At 38.9% G+C, this 12,852-nt stretch overlaps 1 protein-coding gene across 2 annotated transcripts in view; it reads right to left on the reverse strand.

Annotated features, from left to right (window-relative positions):
- ASAH2 (N-acylsphingosine amidohydrolase 2) overlaps positions 1-12,852 on the reverse strand; it is an 86,161-nt gene that overhangs the window by 51,353 nt on the left and 21,956 nt on the right. The window lies entirely within an intron of this gene.

The following is a 12,852-nucleotide window of genomic DNA, read 5'->3' on the forward strand; positions in this document are numbered from 1 at the left end:
ATTTTCATGACTATTTCATCGTTGGCATCGTCATTAGACTGGTCAGTTACCAGATGGCATACCTAAAGAACTGTATATACATGGACTTTGTCCTTCAAGATAGGCACACAGATAGTAATTATTCAAATCTATCTAATCCAACATTTACTAAGGGTTACCTGTATGCCAAGCACTGAATAAACTGTGGTTTACTTTCAGAATCTCACCAAAGACATAGATGTGAACAAATGGCTTTAACACAGTGTAACAAATGTTGCAAAGAAACAGGCATAAAGTGTTTAGGGACCACAGATGACTAACAATTAATTCCTGAGGGCATTTCAGGGAGAGGAAACAGCAGGGTAAATGCACAGAGGCATGAAAGAGGATGTTATGCATAATTCAGTATATCCTTATGCCTAGTAATATCTTGTTTAAGCGTAAAGCTATACAGTTTACAAACTAATTTCACATCTGTTACCTTATTTGAACTTCACAACAACTCTGAGAGACAGGCTGTTTTACCTCTACTCTGCATAGGTGACCCACAGAAGCAAAATAATGGTCCACTGCTCATAGAGGCCCAGGACTCAAGTCTGGGTCTTGTGACATCGTGTCCAGTGGTCTTTGTAGGCTCAAACCCTCACACAGGTGAAAAGGATATTTACAGAGTGGAAGGCAGTAAAGCAGATTAACTGGAACTCTCAAGAAAAGAGAGATGCCAGTTCATAAAGTGTCAAGTTAACTTAGAATTTTTTTTAAAAAATGTTGATTCAAGTCTTCATTGAAAAATCTTTAAATGTTTTCGCTTACATTCCTACCTAAGCTATGTAATGCACAAAACTAAGCATCTACTTAATGGCTAGAAAGGGTTTAGGACTTTAAGATCATCATTCAAGCATCAGTTCTCATTGCCTATCAGAAGCAGACGTAGGGCTGAGGTGGCCTGCTCAAAGCCCACTGGCGCTGCTAGGCAGGCAACACAAATGAGTCATACTAGTTGGTACAATAGGGACTGGTGTGGACTGTAGAAAACTTGCAGTGTCTAAAGTTCACAGCCTTTACTCAGCTCCAGCCAAGTATTGCCTTATGGGAGTATAAACCAGTGCTGCCAGCTCTTCTCATTTATTCAAAAGGAGCCACAAATCCATGTTTTCATATTTATTTATCAACTTTAAAATTCTTCAGGAAGTAAATGGCATGGAAACAAAGGACGAGAACTGCTATACTTTAAGAGACTTAAGACATGTAGCCAACAAATGTAGTTTGTGGTCTGATTCAAACAAAATAACTATTTGAAACAACAAAAAAAGACTTTTTGGTATAATCAGGGAAGACCGAACGCAGATTGGGTGTCAGATCATATTAAGAAATTAATTTTAATTTTATTGGTTGTAATAAATGATTGAGGTTACATATTTTTTAAAGTCTTTATCTGATGGAGATACACACTGAAATATTTCCGAGTGAAATATATCTAAAGACTCATGCACACATACGTTCGTTGCAGCACAATTCACAATAGCAAGACATGAAATCAACCTAAATGCCCATCTATGATAGGCCAGATAAAGGAAATACGGTATGTATACATCGTGGAATACTTGGCAGCCATCAAAAGAACAAGATTATGTCCTTTGCAGGAACATAGATGGAGCTGGAGGCCATTATCCTTAGCAAACAAACACAGGAACAGAAAACCAAATACCACATGTTCTCACTTACAGGTGGGAACTGAATGATGAGAACACATGGACCAACAGACACTGGGGCCTATTGGAGAGTGAGGGGTGGAAGAGGGGAGAAGATCAGGAAAAATAACTAATGGGTACTAGGCTTAATAACTGGGTGATGAAATAATCTGTACAACGAAGCCCCATGACACACATTTACCTATGTAACCAGCCTGTAAATGTACCCCTGAACTTAAAATAAAATGCAAATTTTTAAAAAAGAAGCGTATGATGTCCTGGTATTTGCTTTCAAATACTCTAGCCAAAAGAAAAAAAAGGAGGGGGGATTAGGGGAGGGGAAGGATAAAACAGAATGACAGAGTCCTGCTAATTATTGAAGCTGGGCAATAAGTTACATGGAGATTCATTACATTAATTACTGTAATTATTATGCATTCAAAAATTTCTATATAGTTTCTTTTTTCATGTTGGCATCCATTTTGAATTTTTCAAAACACAGTGTCAAGCCAAATCACCAATGAGTGAGCTGAATTCAGTTCCTGAGATGGCTACTCGCCCCTGTGCTAAGGAATAAACATTTATTAGTCTGAAGATATTCTAGAGTTATCCCCTCGCAGTTACTTGCAAGGTGTTTACACTTAGGAATATTCTTCTATTAGGTTTGTGCGTGTGGTTTGTCTCTTTCTCTTAGAACTCAAGTATTAGGAAATCCTAATCAACTAGTGTTTTCCAGTTACATGGATTTTGCTTTATTGGAGTTTCTTTAGTTTGGAAGAAAATGCGGTGGTGGCATTTTGGCTTCCCAATCAAAACATTTCCATCTGATACCATCATGCTGAGGTCAGCCAGCTTCAGCCAACACTGAATATTTCCATTACAATCAAAGGAAAACTATAGAACAATTCTGCTGACATTGACTATTATTTAGCTTTTATTAGACAAAGGACTTTATGTACAAGATCTCATTTTATTCTCACAGGGAACCCTTTGAGTCAAGTACTATCATTATCTTCATTCTACAACTAAGAAAACTAAGTCCCAGAGTGGTAACACTGGAACTGGTAACAGTGTGACGACCTGACATAGGTCATACAGTGGTAAGTCAAGAAGCAGGGCAATGAATTCAGGTTATACATGTGTGTGTGTGTGTATGTATGTGTAGATAGATAGATAGATAGATAGATAGATAGAGATATATGCTCTTATCCACTGTGGAATCCTGGTTCTGTCCCTTCTCTTCATTCACTTGCTCATTCACTACACATTTAGTTAACTTTGACTCTCTGCCAGCCACCAGGAACATAAAGATGAATGAGGCACCATCCTGGCCTTGAGAAATGCTTAACAAAAGAGGTGACACTTGAGGTGGATTTTAAAAGATGAGGAAGATCTAGCCAAAGGCATCACTAGAGAAGAAGTACTCCTAGCAGAGGAAATAACATCTGCAAGGGCATGGAGATGTGAAGGAGGGCCCTGTGTTCAGAGAATGGGTAGTTAGGGTGGCCAGAGCAGAATGGATATGGACAAGGAAAGATGGCAGTTGTATCATTCATTCAATCAACATGAATTTATTGGGAACCATGTTGATAGGCATTGTGTGAAGGATCGTAAAGAGGAGTCAGATGCATTTCCTACCATCAAGGATCTTACACAATTGGCCACAATGGTATCTGTGGAGAAAGTATGTGCTGAGAATTTCAATCTACTAGTTAGATATAGCCTTGATTTCTTCTTCCTCTTTTGAAAAAGTGTCTCACTCTGTTGCCCAGGCTGGGGTGCAGTGATGCAATTGTGGCTCACTTCAGCCTTGACCTTCCAGACTCAAGTGGTCCTCCCACCTCAACCTCCCAAGTAGCCAGCACTACAGATGTTCACCACCATGCCTAGGTAATTCTTTTTATTTTTTGTAGAGATGGGGATCTCACTATGTTGCCCAGGCTGATCTCCAACTCCAGAGCTCAAGCGATCCTCCTGCCTCATCTTCCTAAAGTGCTGGTTTTACAGGGATGAGCCACCACACCTGGCTTAATTTCTTCTTTATTCCATTTATTTTAAGCCTTAGAAAATAAATTGGGCCGAGCACGGTGGCTCAAGCCTGTAATCCCAGCACTTTGGGGGGCCGAGAGGGGCGGATCACGAGGTCAGGAGATCGAGACCATCCTGGCTAACACGGTGAAACCCCGTTCTCTACTAAAAAAATACAAAAAAAAAAAAAAAAACTAGCCGGGCAAGGTGGCGGGTGCCTGTAGTCCCAGCTACTCGGGAGGCTGAGGCAGGAGAACGGCGTAAACCCGGGAGGTGGAGCTTGCAGTGAGCTGAGATCGCGCCACTGCACTCCAGGCTGGGTGACAGAGCGAGACTCCATCTCAAAAAAAAAAAGAAAAAAGAAAAGAAAATAAATTAAACTTTTTCTCTAGAAAATTAAAATAAGTGTTTAGAAAAAAGCTATTTAAATTGAAGGAAAGGAAGATGTCATATTTTTCCTCCTTTGTCCTTTGAAATGTGCACTATTAAAATAGCAAACTTGTCACAGGAACCAAAGTACTACAGTTATGGGTGAATATTTATAAAGATATGCAGAAAGGTGATCGTTTTAATTTTAAAACATAGTACTTATATTTTATTTTATCTGGCCAAAAAATATTCTTCAAAGCAAAGTTCAAAAGAAAGGAAGAAAGCTTTAGTTTCAGAAGTTAAGAATTCAGACATAAAAAGATGAATACATCTCTGATAGTAAGCATTTTTAAATAATGCTTATGTCACAGCTAAATGTAAAATAGGAAGCAAGGTGCTACTTGAATCAGCATGATGTAATTAAAACTACTGCAGAAAGTCAAGAGATTGGGGACCTTATCCTAGTTTGTAGCAAAGTTAGTCAAAATTTCCAGACTAAAATTTAAAAATTACTGAGACTGAAAAATAATAGATTTCAACTATACTTCATGAATCAGTAAACAACATATTAATATAAAACACTACAATTTTTTTTCCTTCTGTGTAAAGGAGGTATTTGGAGAAAAGGATCTCTAGTGACTCTTTTAATTCAGACATTGTGTGTGCCCTACTCTGAAACAAAGAGAAAAGCAGGTTCCATATACTCAGACCCGGGCTTGCCTGTCCAGTGTGCAAGTTGTGTCCTGTACAAAGAACACTGGCAAAGGGGGTAAGTAAGGGGTTAAAGCCAGCCTCTGTGCAGCTCACTGAGCCAGGCACTTCAGCCAGCCCAGAAAAGAGGATGCATTTGTGTAACTTAGACAAAGGTTCTATGTGCTAGCACGGCCCTCCCTGACCTAAACGTCCACAAATAGGGAAATAGAATACTGTGGACCCATTCAAAGGTACTGTTCAGAAGATTCATAGCAACATGGGAGCTCTTCAGTAAATAAAATATAGGAGGCTGTAATGGGCTGAATAGTATCACTCAAAAATGCATGCTCATCTGGAACCTCAGAATGTGACTTACTTGCAAATATGGGTTTTATAGATGTAATCAAGGTAAAGATTAAGTGATATTATGCTGACTGCATGTAGGCTCTGAATCCAATGACTAGCATCCTCCCAACAAGAGGAAAGGAACAGAGAGACACCCAGAGACATAGAGAAGAAGGTGATATGAGGATGGAAGCACAGATTGGAGGCATGTGTCTACAAGCCAATGAAGCCAAGGATTGATGGGAACCACTAGAAGCTAAAAGAGATGCATGGAACAGATTCCCCCCTCAGAGTCTCCAGAAGGAACCAACCCTGCTAATGCCTTGAATTTGGATTTCTGGCCTCCTGACCTGTGAGAGAATAAATTTCTGTTGTTTTAAGTCACCTAGTCTTTGATAATGTGTGTCTTCCCTAGGAAACTAATACAGAGGCTAATATTATATTACAGTAGCTGAAAATACCAGCTCTGGGGTCAGACATGAGTTACTTAATTTATTTGAACCTCAGTGTTCATACCTGTAACATAATGATGATAGTAGTATCTGCATTTGACAATTAAAATAACTAATACATGTGAGGTGCTTAGCACAAAGACTGGCTGATACCAAGAATGGAATAAATGTTCACTACGAGAATGTGGGCGATGCTATACTGATACTACTGCTGCTGCAGCTGCAGATGATGATAATGATGATAAGGGAAAGAGACACAAAGCTCTGAGCATAAATATATATATATATATATATATATATATATACACACACACACATATATCTATGATTCGTAAGATTAATACAATGTTAAATATATGCGGGCGGTGTTCAACATTCACAACACATGTATATTCAACCCACGTGGTATGGGCATGAAATGATTCAGTGAGGAGAGCCTGCCCTCTTGTGACAGGGACGTGAGTGCTCACAAAATGCCCATGTGCTCTTCTATTTCCCAGTCTCATTTGCAAGGAGGGGCGTGTGAATAGCTCTGACTATTAACATGTGTGCAGAAGGACTACCCAATTTTCATTAGACTTTCCATGAGTGGAAATAAGACTTCAATGTGTTCAGCCACTGGAATTTCACATTCTATCTTGTGTGGCACCTGCCATCAATTACCTTCACACCCTCGTTTTCATTCACTCACAATCATCCTCACCCCAACCCACCGCAAACTGGAGAAGAAGAGGAAATGGTGTTTCATCGTCTTACACTGGAAGGATTATTGGGCCCAGACTTTTACCCAAAGGGCAAGCTAAATTTTAAACCAGCAGAAGGAAAGAATACACACTGGACTGCTCAGATTTTAAAAAGACAATGAGCTCTGGCCAGAAGAGCCCTCCTCAAGTTACAGGCACACCTGGGACAAGTATCTGGCAGAATATTTCTACCATCTCCACCCCAGAGAAGAGATGTACATTCTCAAGGAATCCTTTTGTTATCTTCAAACATCCTGAATGAAAAAGTCCTTCTAAATACCAATATTGGAGAAATATCTCATTAGGGTAAATTCTATTAAGTTACAGCAGTCAAAATCTCTGCACCACGCCTTTAATCCCAGCACTTTGGGAGGCCAAGGCAGGAGTTCGAAACCAGCCTGGTCAACATGCAAAACCCCATCTCTACTAAAAATACAAAAATTAGCCGGGAGTGACACCGCACACCTGTAATCCCAGCTACTCGGGTGGCTGAGGCAGGAGAATCACTTGAACCCCCGGGAGGCGGAGGTTGCAGTGAGCCAAGATCATGCCACTGCACTCCAGCCTGGGTGACAGGGCGAGACTCTGTCAAAAAATAAAAATAAAACAATTTTAAAATCCTTGCACATTACATGGTAAGTGATCAACAAGAAACAGGAAATGGCCAATAGAGTATTGTTTTTTTAATTGAGCCAAACCGTGAATTGAAGAAATTCAAAGGAAAACAACAGTGATTTGACTTTTTTAAGCCTGTTACTTAGCAACAATTGTAAAGCATGATAATACTAAGATTGGCAAGAGTATGACAAACAACATTCTGCTCATGTTTGAGTAACAGGAGAGTAAACCAACAAAGGAGTGTTTGGCAATTTATAGGAAAAACTTTAAAATATAAACATTTTCTTTGGCTCAGGAATCCCATTCTAGGAATTTAGCTTAAGGAAATCATTGGCAAATATGTATCCGTTCAAGAATGCTTATCACAGGCCAGGCATGGTGGCTCATGCCTGTAATCTCAACACTTTGGGAGGCCGAGGCGGGCAGATCACCTGAGGCCAGGAGTTTGAGACTAGCCTGGCCAACATGGTGAAACCCCGTCTCTACTAAAAAAACTACAAAACTTAGCCAGGCGTGGTGGTGCACGCCTGCAATCCCAGCTGCTCAGGAGGCAGAGGCAAGAGAATCGCTTGAACGCAGGAGGTGGAGGTTGCAGTGAGCCAAGATTGCACCACTGCACTCCAGCCTGGGCAACAGAGCAAGACTCTGTCTCAAAAAAAAAAAAAAAAAATGCTTATCATGATGTATTTTATAACAGAAAACACTGAAAACAACCTAAATAACAAATGATTGCTGATTAGTTGAGTACAGTATGATACATAGAATGGAATACTACATAGTAATTTTTAAATGGTGATTTTAAAAATACTAACTGGCATTGAAAGATATTCATAAGGTATTGCTAAATTTAAAAAAAAAGAGTTAACAAACTGTAAATATAATAAAATCCCACTTTTTTAGAAAAAAGTATAAATGTGCTTAGAAAAAGTCTGAAGCTATCTCTGAGTGTCTGGATCCCCAGATGATTTTTTGACTTTTAATTTTTTTTCTTACTGTGGAAATTTTAGAAAATATATAAAAGAAAAGAAGATTGTAAAAAATTACTTGATATAGCACCAAGAATGAACCCTAAGGTAAACTATGGGTGATAATGATGTGTCAATGTAGGTTCCTCAGTTGTAAGGAATGTACCACTCTGGTGGTGGATATTGATAGTCGTGGAGGCTGTGCGCGTATTGGAAGAAGATGCATATGGGAACTCTCTGTACTTCCTGCTCAATTTTGCTGTAAACCTGAAACTGCTTTTAAAAATATAGTTTATTAATTAAAATAATAATCAAGTCTATTAAAAAACAAAAACTATCCCCAGCACTGGCACAGTATCATTTCTGCATTGTTCTATTGTTCAAAGCAGTCACAGGACCAGCCAAAGTTCAAGAACTAGGAAAATAATCTCTACCTTTTAATGGAGAGTGGCAAGGTCACTTTGGATAAAACGTGGAATAAGAGCAATTATTGTGGTGTTGCAGCCATTTTTATAAACTACAATCTGCCATTTAAATATATATTTTAAAAATAACTATTAATCCAAAAAATGTAAGAGGTGAGAGAGGAGGAAAAAGAAGCACTGAAAAGGTGAGACAAATAGCACAAAGTGAGGAGATACAGAAAAGTTCAGATATCATCATCACAATTCCTAAAAATACATTAAATTTGCTTAAAAAACAAAGATTGTCAGAGTACAAAAGAAATAACTAAAGCTATATGATATTCATAAGAGACCCTTAAAATGTGAGAACAAAGAAAAGTTCAAAGAAAATTGCAGAAAAATATACATGGCAAATTCTGCATTAGCGACATTAACAGACTATGTAGACTTTAAGACAAAAAAATTATTAGATAAGAAGAGGATCACTACAAAAACAAACAGATACTTGATGGTCTCAGTACATGGAAATAACACTGTTAATATTTTTATAGTATTTTAAAGCTTCTAGCGCACAGTGAGTGAAATCAAGTGAGCATCCACATTTACAGAAAGACCTTTTAGTTATGTGTATTTCCTATTATATGTTTTACATAGAAAAATGAACAGAAGCAAATGCACCTGAATATTAACCATGATTGATTTGAGGTAGTATAATTTAATTTAATTTTTCCTTCCTTTCTACTTTCTTTATTTTTCAAGTTTTCTATGATAAGCACACACTATTTTTATACTGAAAAAAAAACTTAGAAAAAAATAATAATCTCCCAGATTTTTTTTTCAGGTTAAGTAAGAACTTTCCAGAAATCTAACAATCAAGTTGTCCAATATCTCCAGCCAACTGTTTTTTTATGACTTTGGTTTCTAAACTTGGGACAATTTAAACTACACAAGGGTGATCAATCTCTGTTATCAGTCAACAGTCATCATCTTTGTCATCAAAAAGTCCTTACTAGGCACCTTCACCTACCGGGCAGGGGAGGGGGGTGAACCTGACCCGGGATGAAAGATCACTGCACAACCATGACCAAGCCCCACTGAAGAAGAATACAGGCAAGCAGAAAGTAAAGTTAGAGCAGGAAGACAGCACCAAATTTCACAACATGGAGCAGAACAAGAAAAAGAGGTTCAGTGAAAGATGTAGAAACAGAAAGCAGGGGCCAAGCACAATGGCTCAGGCCTGTGATCCCAACACTCTGAAATGTTAAGGTAGGAGGATCCCTTGAGGCCAGGACTTCAAGACCCGTCTAGGCAACATAGCAAGACCCTGTATCTATTTATTTTTTAAATAAAAGCAATAAATAAAATAAACAGAGAGGAAGGCTTTCTAAACCAGCATTCATGCTAATGATAGAGAAGGCATTTAGGAAGACAAAGACAAGATGAGATGAAAAAAAGAGAACAAGAATGGTTTGACAGAGGGCAGTCACTAAGGTTTCAGCATTTGCAATTTGAGTGGGGTTAAGTGGACAGAGGGGAAAATATAGAGCTGGAATAGAGAAAGCCACAGAGAATAAATAGTCAGACATTACAATTCAAGAAAAATAATTCAATTATTCTGTGTCAATTAAAAACAAAATATTTTATATAAAAAAGTTTTTAAATAAAGAAGTCATAGTCATAGATGAGAGAGAAGATTTTTACATATACTGCAACTGAGTTCTGTAAGTCAATACCATTGGAATAAATTAGTGTAATAGCACAATAGGATTTTTCTAACTTTTTACACAAATGATTCAAATAGCTTATACAAATCACTGCCCTTGTCATCTTAAAAATATGCTTTTAAAGGGCCCCCTTACAAGACCACTGACTATAAGAATAAAAGGTTTGCAATATATAAATAGAAGGCAATGGAGAAGAGAGGAGGAAGAGGAGAAGGAGAAGGGAGATGAGGAGAGGGGGGAGGAAGAAGAAAAGAAGAGGAAGGAGAAGAAGAAGGAAGGAGAAGAGGAGTCCATGTGATGCTGCAAATTCAAGGAAGAAAACTTGGCAGAAGAAAAGAGGAAGGCAAAGGGAAGAAAAGCAAGACAAAGCCTTTTCAGTTGCAGTATCCTTGAAGAAATAAGTTGGCCTCCTCACCTGTCTCAGAGCTGCCTTTGTAAGTGTAGCTGTGTAAGTAGTACCTCTTCCACTGACCACAACTGCCACTCAGATTATCTGCACTTGTGACTTTCTTTTTGATGTAGACATCTGAAACCTGTTTTGCTTTCTCCCTTCATGTTTTCTTCATACACATAGTGTCTTATTGCATCCGAGACTCTCAAGTTTCTGTTTATTCTCCTCCATTGGATGACAGACTCTTTGGGGTACCTTACAGAGTCTCCCAAAGTGAATTTTGTAAAGTTACACAGCTTATATTTTAATTCACAATTCAGAACATCCCAAACATGTTCTCCATGTCTGGAGAAAAAACATTGAATGCTTTCGTGTAAGGGGAAAAAGGCACAAGATAGCAATTTTTTTCTGACATAGAATTTTCTACCATAGATTTTTCTGACATAGAGCAACTAGAGCAAATGGTGGCCTAACAATTGTAAAGGGCTTAATGGTTCATGGAACAGTTCCAGGAACATAATTTTATTTCATTCCTCAAGTCTACACTCTTCCCAACCCTTCGACAGCCCCAACTCCCAACGCTAGCTTGAAACACTTTAATGAGTTTTCATTCGTCTTGGTATAAAACAACAAATTCTTTGTCATGCCATCTAATCTCTATCTCTTACTTTCTTGCATCACCCTGCCCCATTGACCCCTGCACTCCAGCCACACACACCTTTTACCAGTTCTTCAAATGCTTCCCCATTTGTGTTAAATGTTCTTTTCCAATCCCCTCATTTTTCCAGTTAATTCCTACTCCAGTTTCCAGCTCCCATTGTTGTCACTTCCTCAGGGAAACCTTTCCCAACCTCTCAGACAAGGTCAAATTCCTTTAAGATAGTTCAACACATCTGCCTTTCTTAGCACTGAGCCCAATTATAATTTTACATGTATTGTATGCCTATCTGTATGACTGCTGTCTCCTTCAGTAGACTGAAGTCCTATAAGGGCAGCAACTCCATGTGTATTTGTTCATCAGTGTATTCCATAATAATTTCTGTGTGGAGAGAAGATATGATAGCCACATTTGAAAATATGGCAACTGAGTCTCAGAGAGTTTAAGGGATTCATTCCAGTAGTACAAATATGGGTACTGGATTCCAAGGTACTGGATTCCTGATTTCAAGGCCAGGGAATACATCATTCCAAGGAGGTACTACATGGCTCATAGTAGGTCCCCAGTACAGACTTGCTGAATGAAAAACTGAAAACAAAAATGAAAGTAAGAAGTAATGAATTATGAACTTGAATATGGTTTTCATTGTGAAGAAGATAATCTTGGCTGTGATGCTGGGCAGGTCACATCACCTTTCTAGGCCCTTGCTCCTCTGCTGAAGGTTGAACTAGGTCATTTCCATGTTCTGTGATTCTGAGTTGCTGTGCTTCCAAACTCCTCTCACCTTGGGATTCTGTCTAACAGCAGGCACCTACATGTGGTGGGTGAGTTACTTAGCAGCCCAGATTTGACTTTATATTTTGGATCATTTTTAACGTGTTCAAAGAGCAATTACACTATGAAACAAGAGGCAATTGCAGGAGCAATTACATCAAAGATAACATACGGCAGCTACAGAAACAATGGAAAGTTATTGCAGGGTGTTAAGCACAACAGATGGAAAAGCTTTGCTATAACCTTGACAGTTGACCGAAGGACTTCCAGATACGTGCTATAATTGTATGTAAGGAAGCAAAGAACATCTGGCCAAAAGAATAGTATTTTTGAATTTTCTGTTCCAGTTATTAAATGATTCAAAAACTGACCAGGTGCAGTAGCTCACACCTGTAATCCAAGCATTTTGGAAGGCCGAGGTGGAAGATGACTTGAGGCCAGGAGTTTGAGATCGGTCTGGGCAACAAGCAAGACCCCATTTCTACAAAAAATAAAAAAAAAATTAGCTAGGTGTGGTGGTGAGTGCCTGTAGTCCCAGTTACTAAGCAGGCTGAGGCAGGAGGATCACTTGAGCCTAGGAATTTGAGGCTGCAGTGAGCTATGATCACGCCATTGCTCTCCAGCCTAGGCAACAGAGCAAGAGCTTATCTCAGGGGGAAAAAAAAAAAAAAAGGTTCAAAAACTACTAAAAGGGAATTGTAAATGGTCTTGGTCCTTCAGCCAAGAGTTAAATAGAAACTGTAAGGGCGACTCTATCTCCTTGTCCCAACAAATTTTGGATAGTCAGTGTAACTATCAGAGATGTATGCTCTTATCCTGCCCTTCTTGTAACTGAATGCCCCACTAAAGTGCTCTAGAATCCAGACCTGTCTTACCTTTCCAGTCCACCTCTTACCCACACCCTGACCTCACCCACACTCTGGCCTCACGACTCTCTGTTTTTCATGACCCCGTGAGAAATCCCATGACTCCTTGAAGGTCCAGTTCAAATGTCATTTTCTCTTGGAAGCCTTCCACA

Source organism: Trachypithecus francoisi, unplaced genomic scaffold, assembly GCF_009764315.1.
Source record: "Trachypithecus francoisi isolate TF-2019V2 unplaced genomic scaffold, Tfra_2.0 Contig00586, whole genome shotgun sequence".
NCBI classification, from domain to species: domain Eukaryota; kingdom Metazoa; phylum Chordata; class Mammalia; order Primates; family Cercopithecidae; genus Trachypithecus; species Trachypithecus francoisi.